Source organism: Macaca thibetana, chromosome 1 (genome assembly GCF_024542745.1).
Source record: "Macaca thibetana thibetana isolate TM-01 chromosome 1, ASM2454274v1, whole genome shotgun sequence".
NCBI classification, from domain to species: Eukaryota; Metazoa; Chordata; class Mammalia; order Primates; family Cercopithecidae; genus Macaca; species Macaca thibetana.
In genome coordinates this window covers 206826904-206849410 of record NC_065578.1, presented here as the reverse complement: position 1 = coordinate 206849410, position 22507 = coordinate 206826904, and the positions used below count along the sequence as shown (strand labels likewise).

The following is a 22507-nucleotide window of genomic DNA, read 5'->3' as shown; positions in this document are numbered from 1 at the left end:
CTGAACAAATATTTCAGTGGTGACAATAAATGTAAATCCAATAAACCTGCTAGTCAAAAGGCGGGCTGGGCCAGGCACCGTAGCTCACACCTGTAGTAGCCTGGTGTTTGAAACCAGCCTGGCCAACATGGCGAAACCCCGTCTCTACTACAAATACAAAAAAAAAAAAAAAAAAATTAGCTGGGCATGGTGGCACACACCTGTCATCCCAGCTACTCGGGAGGCTGAGGTGGGAGAATTGCTTGAACCTGGGAGGCGTGGTTGCAGTGAGCTGAGATTGGGCCACTGCACACCAGCCCGGGTAACAGAGCAAGACTCCATATCAAAAAAAAAAAAAAAAAAAAGCAGGCTGTCCACTTAGATTGAAAAAAAAAAAAAAAAAAAAAAAAAACCCAGAGATGTGCTGTTTACAACAGTATATAAAATATAAGCACACAGAAAAGTTAAAACTTAATATGAAAAACGTTTTGAAGCAAATATCAAAAGACAGCAGCTGTGGCTAAATTAATGACAGAGAAAAGAAAAGTCTTCTCTCTTCATCTCTACCTCCACTAACTTTCTCTTTTTTTTTTTTTTTTTTTTTTTTTTTTTTTTTTTTTTTTTTTGTTTGTTTGTTTTTTTGAGACGGAGTCTCGCTCTGTCGCCCAGGCTGGAGTGCAGTGGCCGGATCTCGGCTCACTGCAAGCTCCGCCTCCCGGGTTCACGCCATTCTCCTGCCTCAGCCTTCCGAGTAGCTGGGACTACAGGCGCCCGCCACCTCGCCCGGCTAGTTTTTTGTATTTTTTAGTAGAGATGGGGTTTCACCGTGTTAGCCAGGATGGTCTCGATCTCCTGACCTCGTGATCCACCCGTCTCAGCCTCCCAAAGTGCTGGGATTACAGGCTTGAGCCACCACGCCCGGCTAACAGTTTGGCAATTTGTTAATTCTGTCTTCCCGCCAGGACTGCTTCTCTGAGGACAAGGCTGTCACACCGTCATTTGGATCCACCCACAACTGAGAACAGTCCCCATGTGGTAGTAAACACCAAGTAAAAATAGTCACTTCAGGCCGGGCGCGGTGGCTCACGCCTGTAATCTCAGCACTTTGGGAGGCTGAGACGGGTGGATCCCCTGAGGTCAGGAGTTCGAGAGCAGCCTGGCCAACATGGAGAAACCCCGTCTCTACTAAAAATACAAAAATTAGCCGAGCGTGGGGGCGGGCGCCTGTAATCCCAGCTACTCGGGAGGCTGAGGCAGGAGAATCGCTTGAACCCGGGAGGCGGAGGTTGCAGTGAGCCGAGATCGCCGCACTGCACTCCAGCCTGGGCGACAGAGCAAGACTGTCCCAAAAGAACAAACGAACAGTTACTTTAAGTGCTCTCCACCTACTTAACGTTATTTCTCTGTCATCACCAATGTTAACTGATTCGGCAGGACGGAGCTGTTCCTCTAAGAGGACACCTTGTAAAAGTCGTTGGTCGCCTGTACCATTTTCACCTCTTCCAAAGTGACATGGCAATTCTCTGAAAGAAGCTTAAAATGCGAAGGATCACGTGCGGTTACTCCTAAACAAGGCCTTCCAGAAGGGGCAGGGCGGCCCCAACCCAGCCGGCTGGACCGCCTCCCAGCACACACGCACTCCCTTCGGGCCCGCACTTCTGGGCTGGTTCAAAGCCGCACGGAACAGGCAACGCCCGGCTATGGCAATCTGGGAAGATTCCAGGAAAGGAAGAAAAGGCAAAGAGCAGTGCAGGGTGACGCACCGGCCAGGAATGCTCGTTCCGGAAGCTCCCCGAACCTCTGAAGCTCACCTGCCCGCGGAGACTCCAAGTGTTCGGAGCAGCTGCCCCTCCAGCGCACTGCACAGCAGCGAAGCTTTAGGCTCTGGCCGGAAGTGCTGTAGGAAGTCCCGCCTCCACCGGAGTGAGCTACGGCTGCCGGAGCATAGACGAGAATGTCAACGACAGTATTGGAGGCGAGAGGAGTGGTCAACCCACCCAAGCCCCGCCTCTGAGCGGGGGCCCAAGCGATTTCCCAGTGCTGAAACCTGGGATGACAGAGCCGCCCAGGAACGCGCGTGTTCCAGTTTAGTAGGTACCACGGAAGTGAGTTACAAATCCTGTAAGAGGTTCAGTTCCATGTGTATTGAGAGCCTACCACGTAGGCAGCATGCGGTGGTCAAAGAGAAGAATATAGTGTTAATGCCTCCAAAACTAAAAAAAAAAAAAAAAAAAAAAAAAAATTACCTAGTTAAAGCGTAAGGCAGAATGAAAGTAAATGCAGTGATAGAAAAAATAATAGAAAAGCAACTATCCTAGACATGTTAATTTCTGTTGAAACCGCCTTCGCAAAATTTTGACAGTAAGAGAAATCTGACATGGTTTACTCCCATCTTGCTTCTAGCCTCACAGGTTGGCTGTCTTTGCTCATTCCTGGGTACAGGACAAGCTAACTTTGCGAGAAATTTAGTTTATAGTTTAAATGATAATAACCCTTCCGGCCGGGCGCAGTGGCTCAAGCCTGTAATCCCAGCACTTTGGGAGGCCGAGACGGGCGGATCACGAGGTTAGGAGATCGAGACCATCCTGGCTAACACGGTGAAACCCCGTCTCTACTAAAAATACAAAAAACTAGCCGGGCGCGGTGGCGGGCGCCTGTAGTCCCAGCTACTCGGGAGGCTGAGGCAGGAGAATGGCGTAAACCCGGGAGGCGGAGCTTGCAGTGAGCTGAGATCCGGCCACTGCACTCCAGCCTGGGTGACAGAGCAAGACTCCGTCTCAAAAAAAAAAAAAAAAAAAAAAAAAACCCTTCCCCAAAACTGCCCTTTTAAAACTAAATGAAAGGCCACCAAGTTAGGAGGATGAGAGGGTCCTGAATTCTTCTAAGTTGTAATTGTAGTTAAATGATTACCACCCATTATTCCTCAGGTAACAAATTCGCATCTTCCCCAATTATTCCTGCAGATAACATCACTGTTGTAGAACCTAAGATTGGCCTTTTGAGATGTCTTTTCAGGTTTTTGCATTTCTGACAAGTGGATGGCCCCACCCTGACTCACCAACCTGGACCCCCCACCCACGAACAAACTCAGTGCAAGGGGACAGCTTCTACTTCTTACGATTTCACCTCTGACCCAACCAATCAGCACTCCCCATTCCCTGGCCCCTGTACCTGTCAAACTATCTGAAAAACCCCCTAACATCTGAGCCTTTGGTGAGATGGATTTGAGTAATAACTGTCTCCCACGGGGCACAGGCCAGCCTTGTGTCAATTAAACTTTCTTTACTGCAATGCCATGGTTTCTGTCAATTAATTTTGTTTATGCAGCAGGCAGAAAGAACCCGTTGGTGGATACCACAGAGTCCACAACAAGAGCAGTTTGGGTGAGTGTTAGCATTCCAAAAGCAGACTGAAGTGAGGTGAAGTGGAAAGGAAATTGAGGGAGCAAAGTCAAATGACTCTTCCAAGAAGTGACCTTCTAATTGTCATATTAAATGGACATAAACAGTCAGTATCCTGCTGGATGTCTCTACTGCTTTATACTTTGATAGTTCACTCCTTGGAACTAGAAACTAGATATTACAGTGATTGTTTTTTCTTTGGAAGAGGGGATTACAAACCACACTGGAAATTTGATAAAGGCTGTCTACCTACACACAAATTTTGCATATGATTTCAAGGATTGATTAATCCTTTGAAGCCCATGAATAGGCCTCAAAGGAGTCTATGGATCCCAAATTAAGACTCTCCTCAGCAGGGCACGGTGGCTCACACCTATAATCCCAGCATTTTGGGAGGCAGAGGCAAGCAGATCATTTGAGCTCAAGAGTTCAAGACTAGTCTGGGCAATGTGGCGAAACCCTGTCTCTAAAAAAATACAAAAATTAGCCAGGTATAGTGGCAGGTGCCTGCAGTCCCAGCTATTCAGGAGGTTGAATTGGGAGAATCTCTTGAGCAGGGGAGACAGAGGTTGCAGTGAGCTGAAATCTCAACATTGCACTCCAACCTGGGCAATAGAGTGAGACCCTGTCTCAAAAAAGAAAAAAAGGCCAGGCTCGGTGGCTCATGCCTGTAATCCAATTACTTTGGGAGGCCGAGGTGGGTGGATCACCTGAGGTCAAGAGATTGAGACCATCCTGGCCAACAGGGTGAAGCCCTGTCTCTACTAAAAATTCAAAAATTAGCTGGGCATGGTGCTGTGTGCCTATAATCACAGCTACTTGGGAGGCTGAGGCAGGAGAATCATTTGAACCTGGGAGGCAGAGGTTGCAGTAAACTGAGATCGCACCACTGCACTCCAGCCTGGTGACAGAACTAGATTATGTCTCAAAAAAAAAAAAAAAATTAGCTGGGTGGGGTGTGGTGGCACATGCCTGTAAAACCAGCTACTCAAGAGGCTGAGGCAGAAATTGCTTGAACCTGGGAGGCAGAGGCTACAGTGAGCCGAGATCGTGCCGCTTCACTCCAGCCTGGGGGACAGAGCAAGACTCCATCTGAAAATGAATAAATAAATAAAGCCCTCACTTTTCCATTAGTTGGTGAGAAAAGAAAAAATAGGCCAGGCGCGGTGGCTGACGCCTGTAATCCCAACACTTTGGGAGGCCGAGGCAGGCAGATCACCAGGTCAGGAGTTCGAGACCAGCTTGGCCAATATGGTGAAACCTATAGTCCCAACTACTTGGAAGGGTGAGCCAGGAGAATTGCTTGAACCCGAGAGATGGAGGTTGCAGTGAGCCCAGATACCACCACTACACTCCAGCCTGGGCTACAGAGTGAGACTCCATCTCAAAAAATAAAATAAAATAAAACCATGTATAGCCAATCAATAGCTTATTTTATTTTAATGTAAATTATTATTGGTAAACAACTTAGAAACTACCTCTTCTTTTTTCCTTTAAAAACCCACTTGTAGAGGCCAGGTGCGGTGGCTCACACCTGTAATCCCAGCACATTGGAAGGCCGAGGTGGGCGAATCATGAGGTTGGGAGTTCGAGACCAGCATGACCAACATGGTGAAATCCCATCTCTACTAAAAATACAAAAATTAGCTGAGTGTGGTGGCATGCACCTGTAATCCCAGCTACTCGGGAGGCTGAGGCAGGAGAATTGCTAGTACCCAGGAGGCGGAGGTTGCAGTGAGCCAAGATTATGCCACTGCACTCCAGCCTGGGTGACAGAGCAATACTCTGTCAAACAAATAAATAAATAAAACCAAAACAACCCATTTGCAGACTGTGTGTCGTGGTTCATGCCTGTACTCCCAGCACTTTGAGAGGCATAGGTGGGTGGATCACTTGAGATCATGGTGAAACTCCATCTGTACTAAAAAAAAATAAAAATACAAAAAAGAGTCGGGCATGGTGGAACACACCTTTAGTCCCAGCTACTGGGGAGGCTGAGGCAGGAGAATCACTTGAACCTGGGAGGCAGACGTTGCAGTGACCTGAGCTGAGATCATGCCACTGCACTCCAGCCTGGGCAACAAAGTGAGACTCGGTCTCAAAAAAATAAAATACAATAAAAAGTTTAAAAAGCACTGACTTAAGAACTGCACAGGAAGGCTGGTTTGAGCTGGCCTCCTGTCTGTTTGTTGGCTGACTCACAATAAAGCTTTTTTTTTTCTTTCTCAGAAACCTAGTGCCATAGGATTTGACTTCTGTACTACTTGATGGCCTTTCATTTAGTTTTAAAAGGGCAGTTTTGGGGAAGGGTTATTATCATTTAAACTATAAACGGCCGGGTGCAGTGGCTCAAGTCTGTAATCCCAGCACTTTGGGAGGCCAAGGTGGGCAGATCACAAGGTCAGGAGATCGAGACCATCCTGGCTAACATGGTGAAACCCCATCTCTACTAAAAATACAAAAAATTAGCAGGGCGTGGTGGTGGGTGCATGTGGTCCCAGCTACTCGGGAGGCTGAGGCAGGAGAATGATGTGAACCCGGGAGGTAGAGCTTGCAGTGAGCCGAGATCATGCCACTGCACTCCAACCTGGGCAACAGAGCGAGACTCCATCTCAAAAAAGAAAAAGGAAAAAAAAAAGAAACACCATATAGGCCAGGCGTGGTGGCTCACGCCTATAATCCCAGCACTTTGGGAGGCCAAGGCAGGCAGATCACTGGAGGCCAGGAGTTCAAGACCATCCTGGGCAACATGGAGAAACCTCATCTCTACAAAAAATAGAAATAAAAAAATTAGACGGTTGCTCCTGCATGTGTCTGTTGTCCCAGCTCCAGGCACATAGGCTGAGGTGGGAGGATCACTTGAGCCCAAGAGTTCAAGGCTGCGGTGAGCCATGATCACACCACTGGTCTCCAGCCTGGGTAACAGAGCAAGACCCTGTCTCAGTAAAAAATAAGATAAAAAACACCACAAAGGCCAGGTATGGTGGTTCACGCCTGTAATCCCAGCACTTTGGGAGGCTGAGGCAGGTGGATCACCTGAGGTCGGGAGTTCAAGACTAGCCTGATCAACATGGAGAAACCCTGTCTCTACTAAAAATACAAAGTTAGCCGGGTGCGCTGGCACATGCCTGTAATGCCAGCTACTTGGGAGGCTGAGGCAGTAGAATTGCTTGAACTCGGGAGGCAGAGGTTGCAGTGAGCCAAGATTGTGCCATTGCACTCCAGCCTTGGCAACAAGAGTGAAACCCTGTCTCAAAAAAAAAAAAAAAAAAAAGACCCACCACATAAACACAAGGCCCCTCCTGTGCCTCTCTCTGTTTCCCCTTCGTAACCCACTTCCAGGCTCACCCTCCCGTACCGACTCACCCTCCCATACCCACTCACCTGGCTGACTGACTGGCATGGCTGGGCAGGACTACCACCTTATGAGGAGGTGGGGGCTGCAAGCTGGGTGTACTGGGCTCTTAGGGGTCTCATACTCCTCAGCAAGCTCCCGTTTGATCTGTCTGGTGCTTAGGAGTAACCCTGAGGCAGGGGCTACAGGTGGTGGTGGCAGAGATGACACCTGAGGGCTCGCAGGTGGCAGGTCCCACAGTGGGCAAGACTGGATTGACCCGATGGGGTCCCCTTCAGATGGAGAGAGGCACCCTGGCTTGTGTCTAGGCCCTGGGGATTCAGCTTTCTCTCCCTATGGGGGGGGTGAGTAGGCCGTTTTGTAGCCTACTGGTGAGGAAGCCACAACAGCAATGGCGTGGAAAGGGCAGCCAAGGAGGTGGTGCCCATAGGCACCAGCGGGAAGACGTAGGGGCCTTGGGAGGTGTGTGAACATGGGTAGGACCCTTGAGAGGAGGTACAGAGTTAGAAGAAGAGACTGCAGGAGGTAGAGGGCAATTGGGGCCTGCTTGTCTGTAGAACATCTGGCTGTGAGATGGGGCCAGGTATGCTGGCCCTGATGGCTAGAGCCAAAGAGACCCCAGGGAGGAACACATGGCATAAGAGTATGCATTGGCTGGGTGCTGTGGCTCACGCCTGTAATCTCAACACTTTGGGAGGCCGAGGCGGGTGGATCACCTGAGGTCAGGAGTTCGTGACCAGCCTGGCCAAAATACTGAAACCCCGTCTTTACTAAAAATACAAAAATTAGCCACTGATGGTGGTGAGCACCTGTAATCCCAGCTCCTTGGGAGGCTAAGGCAGGAGACTCGCCTGAACCTAGGAGGTGGAGGTTGCAGTGAGCCAAGGTAGTGCCACTACTGCACTCCAACCTGGGTGACAAAAGTGAAACTCCGTCTCAAAAAAAAGAAAAAAAAGAAAGAAAAACAGAGTGTGCATGGTATGGGCCTACAGCTCTCCAGGTGGTGGAGAAATGCTCCAGGTGGAGGGGGCCCAGAGCTTCCATGATGTTGCTGCTGGTGGTGATGGTGATGTTTTGGGGGTGATGTGGGCAGTGGACTGGCCTCCAGGAGAAGGAGGAAGCCTAAAAGGCCGCCACAGGGAGGAGGTTGTGGGGGACCCTAGCTCCACACAGCCTGGGCTGGACGAGAAGATTGAGTATACTTGGGGGGCTGATTGGGGACAGAGAGGCTTGTTGCAAGAGGGAAGGAGTGGGCCGGGCGCGGTGGCTCAAGCCTGTAATCCCAGCACTTTGGGAGGCCGAGGCGGGCGGATCACAAGGTCAGGAGATCGAGACCACAGTGAAACCCCGTCTCTACTAAAAATACAAAAAATTAGCCGGGCGCGGTGGCGGGCGCCTGTAGTCCCAGCTACTCAGGAGGCTGAGGCAGGAGAATGGCGGGAACCCGGGAGGCGGAGCTTGCAGTGAGCCGAGATCGCGCCACTGCACTCCAGCCTGGGCAACAGCGTGAGACTCCGTCTCAAAAAAAAAAAAAAAAAAAAAAAAAAAAAAAAAAAGAGGGAAGGAGTGGGTATACCTGGGCAATGCCTGGGAAGCGGGGTACTGGGAGGCAGAGGAAGAGGAGGAAGAACTGGAAGACGAGGCTGCTGCAGAGCTGCTACTAGAGCATGAATAAACCTCATTGGGGCACTGAGGTGGAAGAGGAGGAAGCAGGGAGCAGGGGCAGAGGTTGGGCTGAGGGAGCCAGAGTCCAGTCCTTCTCTGGGCCAGGAGGAAACCCTCACATTCCCTGCCCCATGGCACAGGGAGAGGACAGATGCTCTCTCCTTGTGCCATGGGGCAGGGGCCCTGGGCCAGGAGGAGAAGCTAATGTGTTGGGTTTTTTTTTCTTTGTTTTGCTTTCTGTGAGACGGATTCTAGATTTTGTCAGGCCTCTGAGCCCAAGCTAAGCCATCATATCCCCTGTGACCTGCACGTATACATCCACATGGCCTGAAGCAACTGAAGATCCACAAAAGAAGTGAAAATAGCCTTAACTGATGACATTCCACTATTGTGATTTGTTTCTGCCCCGCTCTAACTGATAGATGTACTTTGTAATCTCCCCTGTCCTTGAGAAGGTTCTTTGTAATTCTCCCCACCCTTGAGAATGTGCTTTATGAGATCCACCCCCTGCCTGCAAAACATTGCTCCCAATTCCACCGCCTATCCCAAAACCTATAAGAAATAATGATAATCCACCACCCTTTGCCGACTCCTTTTTTGGACTCAGCCCGCCTGCACCCAGGTGAAATAAACAGCCTTGTTGCTCACACAAAGCCTGTTTGGTAGTCTCTTTACACGGACGCGTGAGACATTTGGTGCTGAAGACCCGGGTCAGAGGGACTCCTTTGGGAGACCAGTCCCCTGTCCTCACCCTCACTCCGTGAAGAGATCCACCTATGACCTCAGGTCCTCAGACCAGCCAGCCCAAGGAACATCTCTCCAACTTCAAATTGGGTAAGTGGTCTTTTCACTCTCTTATCCAGCCTCTCTCGTTACCCTTCAATCTCCCTGTCCTTCCAATTTCAGTTCTCTTTCCTCTCTAGTAGAGACAAAGGAGACACATTTTATCCGTGGACCCAAAACTCTGATGCCGGTCACAGATTCAGGAAGACAGCCTTCCCTTGGTGTTTAATCATTGTGGGGACACCTGCCTGATTATTCACCCACATTCCATTGGTGTCTGATCACCGCAGGGATGCCTGCCTTGGTCATTCACCCACATTCCCTTGGTGGCAAGTCAATTGTAGGGATGCCAACTTTGGCTGCTCACCCACATTGCAGCCCAGAGCTGCTCCCCACCCCCTTTTCCGTGTATCTACCCTTCTCTTTAAACTTGCCTCCTTCACTATGGCAACCTTCCACCCTCCATTCCTCCTTTTTCTCTCTTAGCCTGTGTTCTCAAGAACTTAAAACCTCTTCAACTCTTGCCTGACCTAAAATCTAAGTGTCTTATTTTCTTCTGCAACACCACTTGGCCCCAATACAAACTCGACAATGGTTCTAAGTGGCCAGAAAATGGCACTTTTGATTTCTCCATCCTACGAGACATAGATAATTTTTGTCGAAAAATGGGCAAATGGTCTGAGGTGCCTGACGTCCAGGCATTCTTTTACACATCGGTCCCTTCCTAATCTTTGCTCCCAATGCAACTAGTCCCAAATCTTTCTTCTTTCTCTTCTGACTGTTCCTTCACTCTCCACCCCAATTTCTGAGTCCTTCGAATCCTTCTTTTCTACGGACTCATCCGACCTCTTCCCTTCTCCCCAGGCTGCTCCTCGCCAGGCCCAGTCAGGTCCCAATTCTTTGTCTGCGTCTGCTCCCTCACCCTATAACTCTTCTATTACCTCCCCTCCTCACACCGGGTCTGTCTTAGTTTCATTCCGCGACTAGCCCTCCCCACCTGCCCAACAATTTCCTCTTAGAGAGGTGGCTGGAGCTGAAGGCATAGTCTGGGCACATGTGCCTTTTTCTCTATCAGACCTTTCCGAGATCAGTCAGCGTTTAGGCTCTTTCTCATCAGTCCCCACTAAATATATACAGGAATTCTGATATCTAACTCTGTCCTACAATTTAACCTGGGGTGACTTAAATGTCATCCTAACTTCTACCCTCTCTCCGGAAGAATGGGAAAGAGTTTTTTCTCTAGCCCAATCTCACGCTGATAACCACCGGCTTCATGAGTCAGGCCTCCAGGAAGGCGTTAGAGCAATTCCCCGAAAAGATCCCCAATGGAACTATCAGGCAGATTCCCCAGGTTTAGGTAGGCGAGATTACATGGTTTCCTGCCTAGTTGAAGGGCTTAAAAAGGCAGCTTACAAAGCTATTATGACAAACTTAAATAAACTACCCAAGGTAAAGACGAAAACCCAGCCCAGTTCACCGCCCGCTTAGCAGCAACCTTTAAGGCCGGGCGCGGTGGCTCAAGCCTGTAATCCCAGCACTTTGGGAGGCCGAGACGGGCGGATCACGAGGTCAGGAGATCGAGACCATCCTGGTTAACACGGTGAAACCCCGTCTCTACTAAAAAATACAAAAAATTAGCCGGGCGCGGTGGTGGGCGCCTGTAGTCCCAGCTACTCGGGAGGCTGAGGCAGGAGAATGGCGTGAACCCGGGAGGCGGAGCTTGCAGTGAGCTGAGATGCGGCCACTGCACTCCAGCCCGGGCGACAGAGCGAGACTCTGTCTCAAAAAAAAAAAAAAAAAACGAAAGCAGCAACCTTTAGATGCTTTATCGCGCTAGACCCTGAGGGGCCAGAAGGCCGCCTTATTCTTAATATGCATTTTATCACCCAGCCAGCTCCTGACATTAGAAAAAAGCTTCAAAAATTGGAATCCAGCCCTCAAACCCCACAACAGGAATTAATCAACCTCACGTTCAAGGTGTACAATAATAGAGAGGAGGTAGCCAGACAGCAACTAATTTCTGAGTTACAGCTACTTGCCTCCACTGTAAGACCACCCACAACCACGTCTCCAGCATACAAGAACTTCAGAACATCCAAGCCACAGCTCCTAGGGGCTCCTTCAAAACATCCTCATGGACCTTGCTTCAAATGCCAAAAGACTGGCCACTAAGCCTCAGAATGCCTGCAGCCCGGGATTTCGCCTAAGCCGTGCCCTGTCTGTGCGGCCCCCACTGGAGGTCAGACTGACTCACATCACCGCTGCTCCTGAAGCCCCTGGAGCTCAAACCCAGTGTTCCTTGGCTGACTCCTTCCCAGATCTCCTCGGCTTAGCAGCTGAAGACTGACGCTGCCCAATTGCCTCGGAAGCCCCCTGGACCATCACGGACGCTGAGCTTTGGGTAACTCTTACAGTGGAGGGTAATTCTGTCCCCTGAATTGATGCGGGGGCTACCCACTCCACATTACCTTCTTTTCAAGGCCCTGTTTCCCTTGTCCCCATAACTTGTGGGCATTGACGGCCAAACTTCAAAACCCCTTAAAACTCCCCAACTCTGGTGCCAACTTGGACAACATTCTTTTCTGCACTTCTTTTTAGTTATCCCCACCTGCACAGCTCCCTTATTAGGTCAACACATTTTAACTAAATTATCTGCTTCCCTGACTATTGCTGGCCTACAGCCGCACCTCATTGCTGTCCTTTTCCCCAGTTCAAAGGCTCCATCACATCCTCCTCTCATATCCCCCCACCTTAACCCCCACAAGTACGGGATACCTCTACTCTCTCCCTGGCAACCGATTACATGCCCATTACTACCCTGTTAAAACCTAATCACCCTTACCCTGCTCAACACCAATATCCCATCCCACAGCATGCTTTAAGAGGATTAAAGCCTGTTATCACTCGCCTGTTACAGCATGGCCTTTTAAAAGCCTATAAACTCTCCTTACAATTCCCCCATTTTACCTGTCCAAAAACCGGACAAGTCTTACAAGTTAGTTCAGGATCTGTGCCTTATCAACCAAATTGTCTTGCCTATCCACCCCGTGGTGCCAAAGTCATATACTCTCCTTTCCTCAATACCTCCCTCCATAACCCATTCTGTTCTAGATAAACCTAGCTGACCCCATAAATCCTAAATCCTTTCCCCATTTCCCTTTCTATTCCTTAAAAAACAGCCCTAAAAGCTGTTCCCATACTAGCTCTCCCTAACTCATCCCAACCCTTTGCATTACACATAGCTGAAGTACAGGGCTGCGTGGTCAGAATTCTTACACAAGAGCCAGGGCCACACCCTGTAGCCTTTCTGTCCAAACAACTTGACTTTACTGTTTTAGGCTAGCCCTCACATTATTCCTGACACCACATCTGACCCCCATGACTGCATCTGTCTAATCCACCTGTCATTTATTCGATTTCCCCATATTTCCTTCTTTCCTGTTCCTCACTCTGATCACACCTGGTTTATTGATGGCAGTTCTACCAGGCCTAATTGCCACTCACCAGCAAAGACAGGCTATGCTATAGTATCTTCCACATCTATCACTGAGGCTACCGCTCGGCCCCCTCCACTACCTCTCAGCAAGCCAGACTCATTGCCTTAACTTGGGACCTCATTCTTGCAAAGGGACTACATGTTAATATTTATACTGACTCTAAATGTGCCTTCCATATCCTGCACCAGCATGCTGTTATATGGGCTGAAAGAGGTTTCCTCACTATGCAAGGGTCCTCCATCGTTAATGCCTTTTTAATAAAAACTCTTCTCCAGGCCGCTTTACTTCTGAAGGAAGCTGGAGTCATACACTGCAAGGGCCACCAGAAGGCATCAGATCCCATCGCTCAGGGCAATGCTTATGCTGATAAGGTAGCTAAAAAAGCAGCCAGCATTCCAACTTCTGTCCCTCATGGCCAGTTTTTCCCCTTCTCATCAGTCACTCCCACCTACTCTCCCACTGAAACTTCCCTATCAATCTCTTCCCACACAACGCAAACGGTTCTTGGATCACGGAAAATATCTCCTTCCACACTCACAGGCCCATTCTATTCTATCGTCATTTCATAACCTCTTCCATATAGGTTACAAGTCGCTAGCCTGCCTTGTAGAACCTCTCATTTCCTTTCCATTGTGGAAATATATCCTTAAGGAAATCACTTCTCAGTGTTCCATCTGCTACTCTACTACTCCTCAGGGATTCCCTTCCCTACACATCAAGCTCAGGGATTTGCCCCTGCCCAGGACTGGCAAATGGACTTTAATCACATGCCTCAAGTCAGGAAACTAAAATACCTCTTGGTCTGGGGTAGATCCTTTCACTGGATGTGAAACTATTAATGAGGGATCCACCCCTATGACAGAATCACCTCCCACACTAGGCTCTACCTTCAACCCTGGAGATTACATTTCAATGTGAGACTTGGAGGGAACAAATATCCAAACCACATCACCCTTCATTTTTGCATCTAATGTCTGGAACCTGTGGCTTCCTCCACCTTATCTCAGCTCCCCTCAAAATTTTTGGAACTCTTATACCCATTTGCTATAACTTCCTTGATCACAAATACAAGAGTCCAATCCAATACAACTGAAACCTCTTCTGTATTTTTTTTTTTTTTTTGAGATAGAGTCTCACTCTGTCACCCAGGCTGGAGTGACACCTTGGCCTCCCAAAGTGCTGGGATTATAGGCTTGAGCCGCTGCACCCAGCCTGGCTAACTTATTAGTAGGATTTTAAATAGAGTACAATAGGAGGGCAGGAGAACCAGGTTCAGGTTCAAGGCAAAGAACTGAGACAGACAAGAACCACAGCAACATGTATCATTTGGCCAACATATGCTGCCAGATAAGTGAAGTGTTTTCTCCACTCAAAAATCTCCTTGGACACAGTCCAGCTGGCCAAGATTAGGTCATGTATCCAACCTTTGACTGTAGCAGGTCACTGAGAGGAAAGATATAACAATGTCCAGATACCCCTTGGCTTCTGTATGGGTTACTTTGGCTGTGCCCAACTGGGGAAAGGTAATTCACCAAAAGGAAATTAAACTGTCATTAGGAAGAATTAGGATGGGAGAACAGCCAGTAAACAAGGGTATTAATAGCACCTACAGAGATCATGCCTTTTTATGCATTAAGTATACCTTTTACATATTAAGTATATATTAAGTAAAACAATCTAGGTCAACAGTAGAGGTCCAAGAATATTGTTTTTCTTTTAAAGGACATGGTACATTATTCGAATTGGAAAAATCCTGCCATGAGTCCATGTTAAAGAGATGTTTTCCAGCTGCCTTACTATGAAGTCAGTGTCTCACCATCAGAGTGCAATTGGTCTGTAAGGCATAACAAAAAGACCTTGTATTCAGTCATAGCCTCTGAAAGGCCATTAGTTACCAAAGGCCATATTTAAGTTTTGCTTTGTAAGGTCTCTACTAAATACTTAGCTAAGGCCATTCTCTTACTCATCTTCTATCTGGGTGAAGGGAATTGGTTTGTTTCTTTTAGTTACATTGTTACTTATTACAGACATTTTGATTTGGAGAGGTCTTCAGCAAGAAATTACAACTTTGTAAGTTAGAGATACAGCAAATTTAGTGAGTGGCTAGGGAAACATGTCAGACATACTACGAATATAGGCATGAATGTGAGAACTTGTAGGATTTTTTTTTTTTTTTGAGACAGAGTCTTGCGCCGTAGGCTGCAGTGTGGTGGCGCTATCTCTGCTCACTGCAACCTCCACCTCCTGGGTTCAAGCGATTCTCCTGCCTCAGCCTCCTGAGTAGTTGGGACTACAGGCATGCGCCACCACACTTGGCTAATTATTGTATTTTTAGTAGAGATGCGGTTTTGCCATGTTGGCCATGGTTGTCTCGAGCTCCTGACTTCAAGGGATTCACCTGATATGGACATGCAGGAGCAACCGGCTAATTTTCTCATTTCTATTTTTTGTGGAGACGAGGTTTCATCATGTAACTAGGTTGGTCTTGAACTCCTGGCCTCCAGCGATCTTTCTGCCTCGGCCTCCCAAAATACTGGGATTACAGGCTTGAGCCACTGAGCCCAGCTGGATATCTTTAGTTAAGAATGAATAGATAGGGTTAGGTGAAGTAAAGGCTATTAAGGAATGATAGGAGATAAGATGTGAAGCAGATTATAGAGAGCTTTGACGGTGAAGCTGAAGTGTTTGTCCTACAAAGGATTTTTGAACAGAAGTATACAACATAAAAAGTAATAATATTAATCTGGCAGTTGTGTGCAAGATGGGTTGAAAGAACAGATCCAATAAGTCAGGAAACATGAATTGTCCATATATGCAATGACATTCCAAGCCAGCTGGGAATTACTGGTGTGATCTTTGGTTTGTTGCAGCAGTCACTAGCTAAATAATATATTACTATTGGAGCCATGATGTGACACAGGAAACTGCATCAAATTCTTCCAACTTCCTCATTAAATTGATACTCATAGTTGACTTGAAGGTCAATTGAGAATTTCTCCCAATATTAATGACATTCTCATGGTGCTGAATCCTCTCTTGGTTTCCTCTGAACTATCAGAATTTATATTCAGATTTTTTTCTCAATCGTTATAACACTGTCTTAAATTTTATATATTTTATCTTTAGTGCTAACTCATTTATAGAATCCTACAATTTTATTTAATTTTAATTTTTTTTTGAGACAGAGTTTCGCTTTAGGCCAAGCCACTGCACAGACCTAAATGCTACATTTTATTTTGATTCACTCTCTTTTTTTAATTGAGACAGAGTCTCCTCTGTTGCCCAGCTGGAGTGCAGCAGTGGGATCGCACTGCAACCTCTGCCTCCTGGGTTCAAGCGAGTCTTCTGCCTCAGCCTCTTGAGTAGCTGGGACTACAGGCACGTGCCACTATGCCTGGCTAATTTTTGTATTTTTAGTAGAGATGGGGTTTCACCATATTGGTTAGGCTGGTCTCGAACTCCTGACCTCCATATCCGCCCGCCTTGGCCTCCCAAAGTGCTGGGATTACAGGCATGAGCCACCCCACCTGGCTGGTTCAATTTCAATTCACAGAGGTTTTCGAACCTTAATTGGCTAAATTTCAGGGTTCAACAAATTAAACAAACTTAAAACATTATTATACTTTCACTTTTGTTATCAAACCATACATGTAATTTCATAATAACTTTTTTTTTTTTTTTTGAGACGGAGTCTTGCTCTGTCGCCCAGGCTGGGGTGCAGTGGCGCGATCTCGGCTTACTGCAAGCTCCGCCTCCCGGGCCCACGCCATTCTCCTGCCTCAGCCTCCCAAGTAGCTGGGACTACAGGTGCCCGCCACCGCGCCAGGCTAATTTTTTGTATTTTTAGTAGAGACAGGGTTTCACCGTGTTAGCCAGGATGGTCTCGATCTGACCTTGTGATCCGCCCGCCTCAGCCTCCCAAAGTGCTGGGATTACAGGCGTGAGCCACAGTGCCCGGCAATTTCATAATAACTTATTAGAAAATCTACTAAGAGGCTGGATGCAGTGGCTTACACCTGTAATCCCAGCACTTTGGGAGGCCAAGGTGGGCAAATCACCTGTGACTGGGAGTCCCAGACCAGCCTGGCCCACATGGTGACATCCTGTCTCTACTAAAAATACAAAAAAATTAGTTGGGCATGGTGGCACACGCCTGTAGTCCCCAGCTACTTGGGAGGCTGAGGCACGAGAATAGCTTGAACCCAGGAGGTGGAGGTTGCAGTCAGCCGAGATCACGTGACTGCACTCTAGCCTGGGTGACAGTGCAAGACTCTGTCTCCAAAAAAGAAAAAAAAAAGAAAAGAAAGTTTATTAGTCTGTTTAAATTGCTACTTTGTTTTGTTTCAAATGACAATTTCTGTTCAGTAAACTTCTGCTTCATTTTCAATTTCTTTAACTTACTATGGCTGACTAAATCTGTTAACTTAAATACATAAACCATTTCTTTCTCACAAAGTATTGATATCTCTGTTAGAATATCATTTAAAGCTAAATCTCCTGGCCAGGGCCAGTGGCTCATGCCTTTAATCCCAGCACTTTGGGAGGCCGAGGTAGGTGGATCACTTGAGGTCAGGAGTTCAAGACCAACCTGGCCAACATGGTGAAACTCAGTCTCTACTAAAAATACAAAAAATTGGCCGGGTGCGGTGGCTCACGCCTGTAATCCCAGCACTTTGGGAGGCCGAGGCGGGCGGATCACAAGGTCAGGAGATCGAGACCACGGTGAAACCCCGTCTCTACTAAAAATACAAAAAATTAGCCGGGCGCGGTTGTGGGCGCCTGTAGTCCCAGCTACTCGGGAGGCTGAGGCAGGAGAATGGCGTGAACCCGGGAGGCGGAGCTTGCAGTGAGCCGAGATCGCGCCACTGCACTCCAGCCTGGGCGACAGAGCGAGACTCCGTCTCAAAAAAAAAAAAAAAAAAAAAAAAAAAAAAAAAAAAAAAATACAAAAAATTAGCTGGACGTGGCGGTGAGCGCCTGTATTCCCAGTTACTCAGGAGGTTGAGGTAGGAGAATAGCTCGCACCCAAGAGGTGGAGGTTGCAGTGAGCCGAGATCACACCACTACACTCCAGTCTGGGTGACAGAGCAAGACTCCATCTCAAAAATAAAACAAAAATACTAAATCTCTTGAAAACGTTCTTAGTCTACAAATGTTTAACTATTCTCATTTTAGTTTTTTTTTTCTTTTTTTTGGTTGAGACGGAGTCTCCCTCTGTCACCCAGGCTGGAGTGCAGTGGCATGATCTTGGCTCACTGCAAGCTCCGCCTCCCAGGTTCATGCCATTCTCCTGCCTCAGCCTCTCGAGTAGCCGGGACTACGGGTACCCGCCACCACGCCCAGCTAATTTTTTGTATTTTTAGCAGAGACGGGGTTTCACCATCTCTGCTAAAATACAGAAGGTCTCAATCTCCTGACCTTGTGATCTGGCCGCCTCGGCCTCCCAAAGTGCTGAGATTACAGTCGAGAGCTACCGCGTCCGGCCTCATTTTAGTTTTTCTTTCTTTCTTTTTTTTTTTTTTTGAGACGGAGTCTCGCTGTGTCGCCCAGGCTGGAGTGCAGTGGCCGGATCTCAGCTCACTGCAAGCTCCGCCTCCCGGGTTTTTACGCCATTCTCCTGCCTCAGCCTCCCGAGTAGCTGGGACTACAGGCGCCCACCACCTCGCCCGGCTAGTTTTTTGTATTTTTTAGTAGAGACGGGGTTTCGCCGTGTTAGCCAGGCTGGTCTCGATCTCCTGACCTCGTGATCCGCCCGTCTCGGCCTCCCAAAGTGCTGGGATTACAGGCTTGAGACACCGCGCCCGGCCTAGTTTTTCTTAAATGACAAGTTTCGGTGAGATTTACAAACTACTTTTACAGCTTACCATTAATACTACCTCACCTACTGAGGTCCAAATATCTTCCATTACTTATTATAGCAACTCTGAGATCTTTGAGTATATCTTTCTTTATGTACAGTGATAAATATAATTCAATAATAAACTGGTCATTCTCCTAAAGCATACTTTATAAAGAATACGTATGACAAGGCAGATGTTACCCAGATATCTCTCATTAATCAGTGGTCACAAGCATTCTAACGATTAACTTGAACTATATACATTGAAATTTATATTATTACACTTATTCTTTACCAATCAGTACGAAGTATAGTAACACTGTAAGGTCCAAATATTCAGTAAGATAAATATTTAAGATTAATGAAATGACTAGAGTGAGTCTCCAGTTACCAAATGTGGGTTTGGGGAGCCAAATGCCAACTGCATTATATTTAAATTCACATTATTGTAGGTTCCATTATCATGAGTCTTTTCCTGTAGTTGTTTTTTTTTTTTTGAGATGAATCTTGCTCTATTGCCAGGCTGGAGTGCAGTGGCGTGATCTCAGCTCAATGCAACCTCCACCTCCCGGGTTCAAGTGATTCTCCTGCCTTAGACTCGCAAATGGGATTACAGGTGTATGCCACCACACCTGGCTAATTTTTCTATTTTTAGTGGAGATGTGGTTTCACCATGCTAGCCAGGCTGGTCCTTGAACCCCTGACCTCGGTCTCCCAAAGTGCTGGGACTGTATTTCAAATAGTGAGTATCAGCCACTATTGCATAATTGTGATATAGATGGAATAGAGATTATAGAAAAGAAACTGTTATTAGAATAAATCACTGCCTTTTTTTTTTTTTTTTTTTTTTTGGAGACGGGGTGGGGTCTCTGTCACCCAGGCTGGAGCGCAGTGGTGAGATGTCAGCTCACTGCAAGCTCCGCCTCCTGGGCTCATGCCATTCTTCTGCCTCAGCCTCCCAAGTGGCTGGGACTACAGGCCCCTGCCACCACGCCCGGCTAATTTTTTGTAGTTTTAGTAGAGACGGGGTTTCACCGTATTACCCAGGATGGTCTCGATCTCCTGACCTCGTGATCCGCCCGCCTTGGCCTCCCAAAGTGCTGGGATTACAGATGTGAGCCACCGCGCCCGGCCTAACCAGTCCTTTTCAAACCTTTACACGCATTTAAGTGTGCATAGAGAACGAGAGGCAGCATGTACAGAAGAGTCAGGTACTTTTTTTTTTTGAGATGGAGTTTTGCTCTTGTTGCCCAGGCTGGAGTGCAATGGTGCCATCTCAGATCATTGTAATCTATGCCTCCTGGGTTCAAGCAAATCTCCTGCCTCAGCCCTCCAAGTAGCTGGGATTACAGGTGTGTGCCACCACGCCTGGCTAATGTTGTATTTTTTTTTAGTAGTGATGGGATTTCACCATGTTGGTCAGGACGGTCTCGAACTCCTGACTTCAAGTGGTCTACCCGCCTTGGCCTCCCAAAATGCTGGGATTACAGGCATGAGCCACTGTGCCCAGCAGAGCCAGGTACTTTGATCTGTATTCAAGGCCCTGGCATTCCTCAGTAAATGCTTGAAGAAAACATATAAAGTATCTAGTAGCCAGTAAGATACTTCATGTTACTTCCTTGCCCACTTCCTTCCTCTCAGTACACTGATTAAAAAAGAGTCAATGGATAGAACTTGAGAGTATCTAGATGGGAGATATCTAAAAGGGAAGATGGAAATAGGACAAGGCCCTCAATAGATCGTGGGAAATTCAAGCACATGAGAACCTAGGGCAGGAGGTCAAACTCTTCTTGAAAATAGCAGACTATGTAAAGACAGACCTAAAGTAGAGGGAAGGAAAGTTAGGAGAGTTTATATTTAGTGGGAGAAGAGTGGAGAAGAGAAGCAGGGGATCTTTAATAAGACACCTCTGCAGCCGGGTGCGGTGGCTCACGCCTGTAATCCCAGCACTTTGGAAGGCAAAGGCAGGCAGATCACCTGAGGTCAGGAGTTTGAGACAAGCCTGGCCAACATGGTGAAACCCTCTCTCTACTAAAAATACAAAAATTAGCCGAGCGTGGTGGCACATGCCTGTAATCCGAGCTACTCAGGAGGCTGAGGCAGGAGAATTGCCTGAGCCCGGGAGGCGGAGGTTGCAGTGAGCTGAGATTGTGCCACTGCACGCCAGCCTGCCAGACAGAGCGAGACTCTGTCTCAAAACAAAACAAAAATTAGAAATCTCCGCTAGGAAAAGAAAGATTAGATGGAAAATAAAGGTGTTGTAGAGGTTGGAATATGTAAACTCACAATGGCTTCAACAGCAGTTCTGAAAGTGTTCCCCAGAAGCACTGAGCAACATGGATGTGCAAAGAAGGTGGATGTTTGGATTTATCCAGGACTGGGAGTTGGCAAGATACGAATGGGCAAGGAAAGGAGAAAAGTGATCTGAGAGTGAATGCTCTTTAAGTGTCATTGAAGTGAGTGACTATAGAGTGCAGGTGAGGTAGAGAAGGAAGTGAAGTAGAAAGAAGTTCACAGAGTGAACAGAGAATGGTTGGTTTTAAGATCACGCCAAGTTCAGAAGGTGGTTTATGGCAACGTAACTGGCATTCATTTTTCTGTGTTAATAGCTATGACTACAGATCAAATGAAGAGTTTTGATTATTCTACAGGTAAAATGACTGCTAAAAGTCCCCAATTTGGCTGGGCGCAGCAGCTCATGCCTGTAATCCCAGCACTTTGGGAGGCTGAGGCGGCTGGATCACCTGAGGTCAGGAGTTGGACACCAGCCTAGCCAACATGGTGAAACCCCATCTCTTCTAAAAAAAAAAAAAAATTAGCCAGGCAATGTGGCAGGCATCTGTAATCCCAGCTACTTAGGAGGCTGAGGTAGGAGAATGGCTTGAACCCGGGAAGTGGAGGTTGCAGTGAGCTGAGATTGTGCCACTGCACTCCAGCCTGGGCAACAAGAGTGAAACTCCATCTCAAAAAAAAAAAAATTCTCAATTCAACGACAAACATTTCTGTTATTGACAAAGGCAAGATAAAAATGACAAACGAATGATGAAGAATACCAGGCCAAAATTAATTTGATAGGCAAGGAACAAATCTACTTAAGCAATTTTTACTACTTAAAGGTAGATATTTTAATTTGTTTCTATAGTCAGTGTTAGATTTTAAAAAATAATGTTTTTTAAAGTATGGGTTCATAAAGTTCAAATTTCCATACTATAACATCAACAGTCATGATTTTAACAGGTTTCTTCATCACTATTAAAATGGGAAATTTAAACTATTTTAAAAGTTACTAAAGACAGCATCCAACTTTTCAAAGATTTAGGTTGAATGCTTGGGTGAGGATTTCTCATACAAGTATATGGTAAATAGATCCTAAGTAATATGCTATAGAACCAATCAAGCAAAACATGTTTCTAAGGGAAACATAAACTTCATGTTGGGATGTCAACAAATCAAATATTGAAATCAGCATTTTTTGGTCCTATCTCTTGGGCCACAGATGACTTCAGTGGCTTGGGTCTAGAAATTATAGGAAACGGGTAACAAGGTCAGGGTTAAGGCACTAAAAAGCGAATTAGTGCTTGATATTAAGCCTTTGGTTACTTTTCAGTCAGGCCCTCTTAGGCTAACACTTTCTTTCCTTTAATCAGGGAGATTAAAGATGCCACTTACTTTGCATTGAAGCACCTACTGTCTTCAAGGGGGGTGGTGATGTGGGCGGGAAGTAAAAGGGCATTTTTCCATGCTTTTGTACTTGAGGTAAGAAAACAACTCTTTTAAGATTGTCACTATCAATGATGAGGAAATATAATAAGGTTCAAAAGCTCCCTTCTAAAATACCCCATACACTTTTTCCGCTTCCCAACTGGAAACGGAATGCTGTACCTAGACACTAACCAGTTTGGGGCACACAAATGTTACAAGGGAGAAAAAAAGAATTTAGACCAGCATGTGAATTTTTTTTTTTTTTTTTTTTTTTTGAGACGGAGTC

The 22507-nt window shown here is 46.9% G+C and overlaps 2 protein-coding genes across 6 annotated transcripts in view; one reads left to right on the top strand and one right to left on the bottom strand.

Moving 5' to 3' along the window:
* The window catches only part of TBCE (tubulin folding cofactor E), a 79847-nt gene extending 77954 nt beyond the window's left edge, over positions 1–1893 (bottom strand). For 4 of the 5 annotated variants that reach the window (XM_050769979.1, XM_050769967.1, XM_050769959.1 and 1 more), the window contains exon 1: positions 1791–1893. The gene's annotated coding sequence lies outside the window, so the exon portion shown is untranslated. Of the gene's footprint in view, positions 1–1742 lie in introns of all 5 variants that reach the window. The other variant, XM_050769950.1, reaches the window with a different exon arrangement.
* RBM34 (RNA binding motif protein 34) overlaps positions 1–22507 on the top strand; it is a 254736-nt gene that overhangs the window by 19613 nt on the left and 212616 nt on the right. The gene's annotated exons all lie outside the window — the stretch shown is intronic.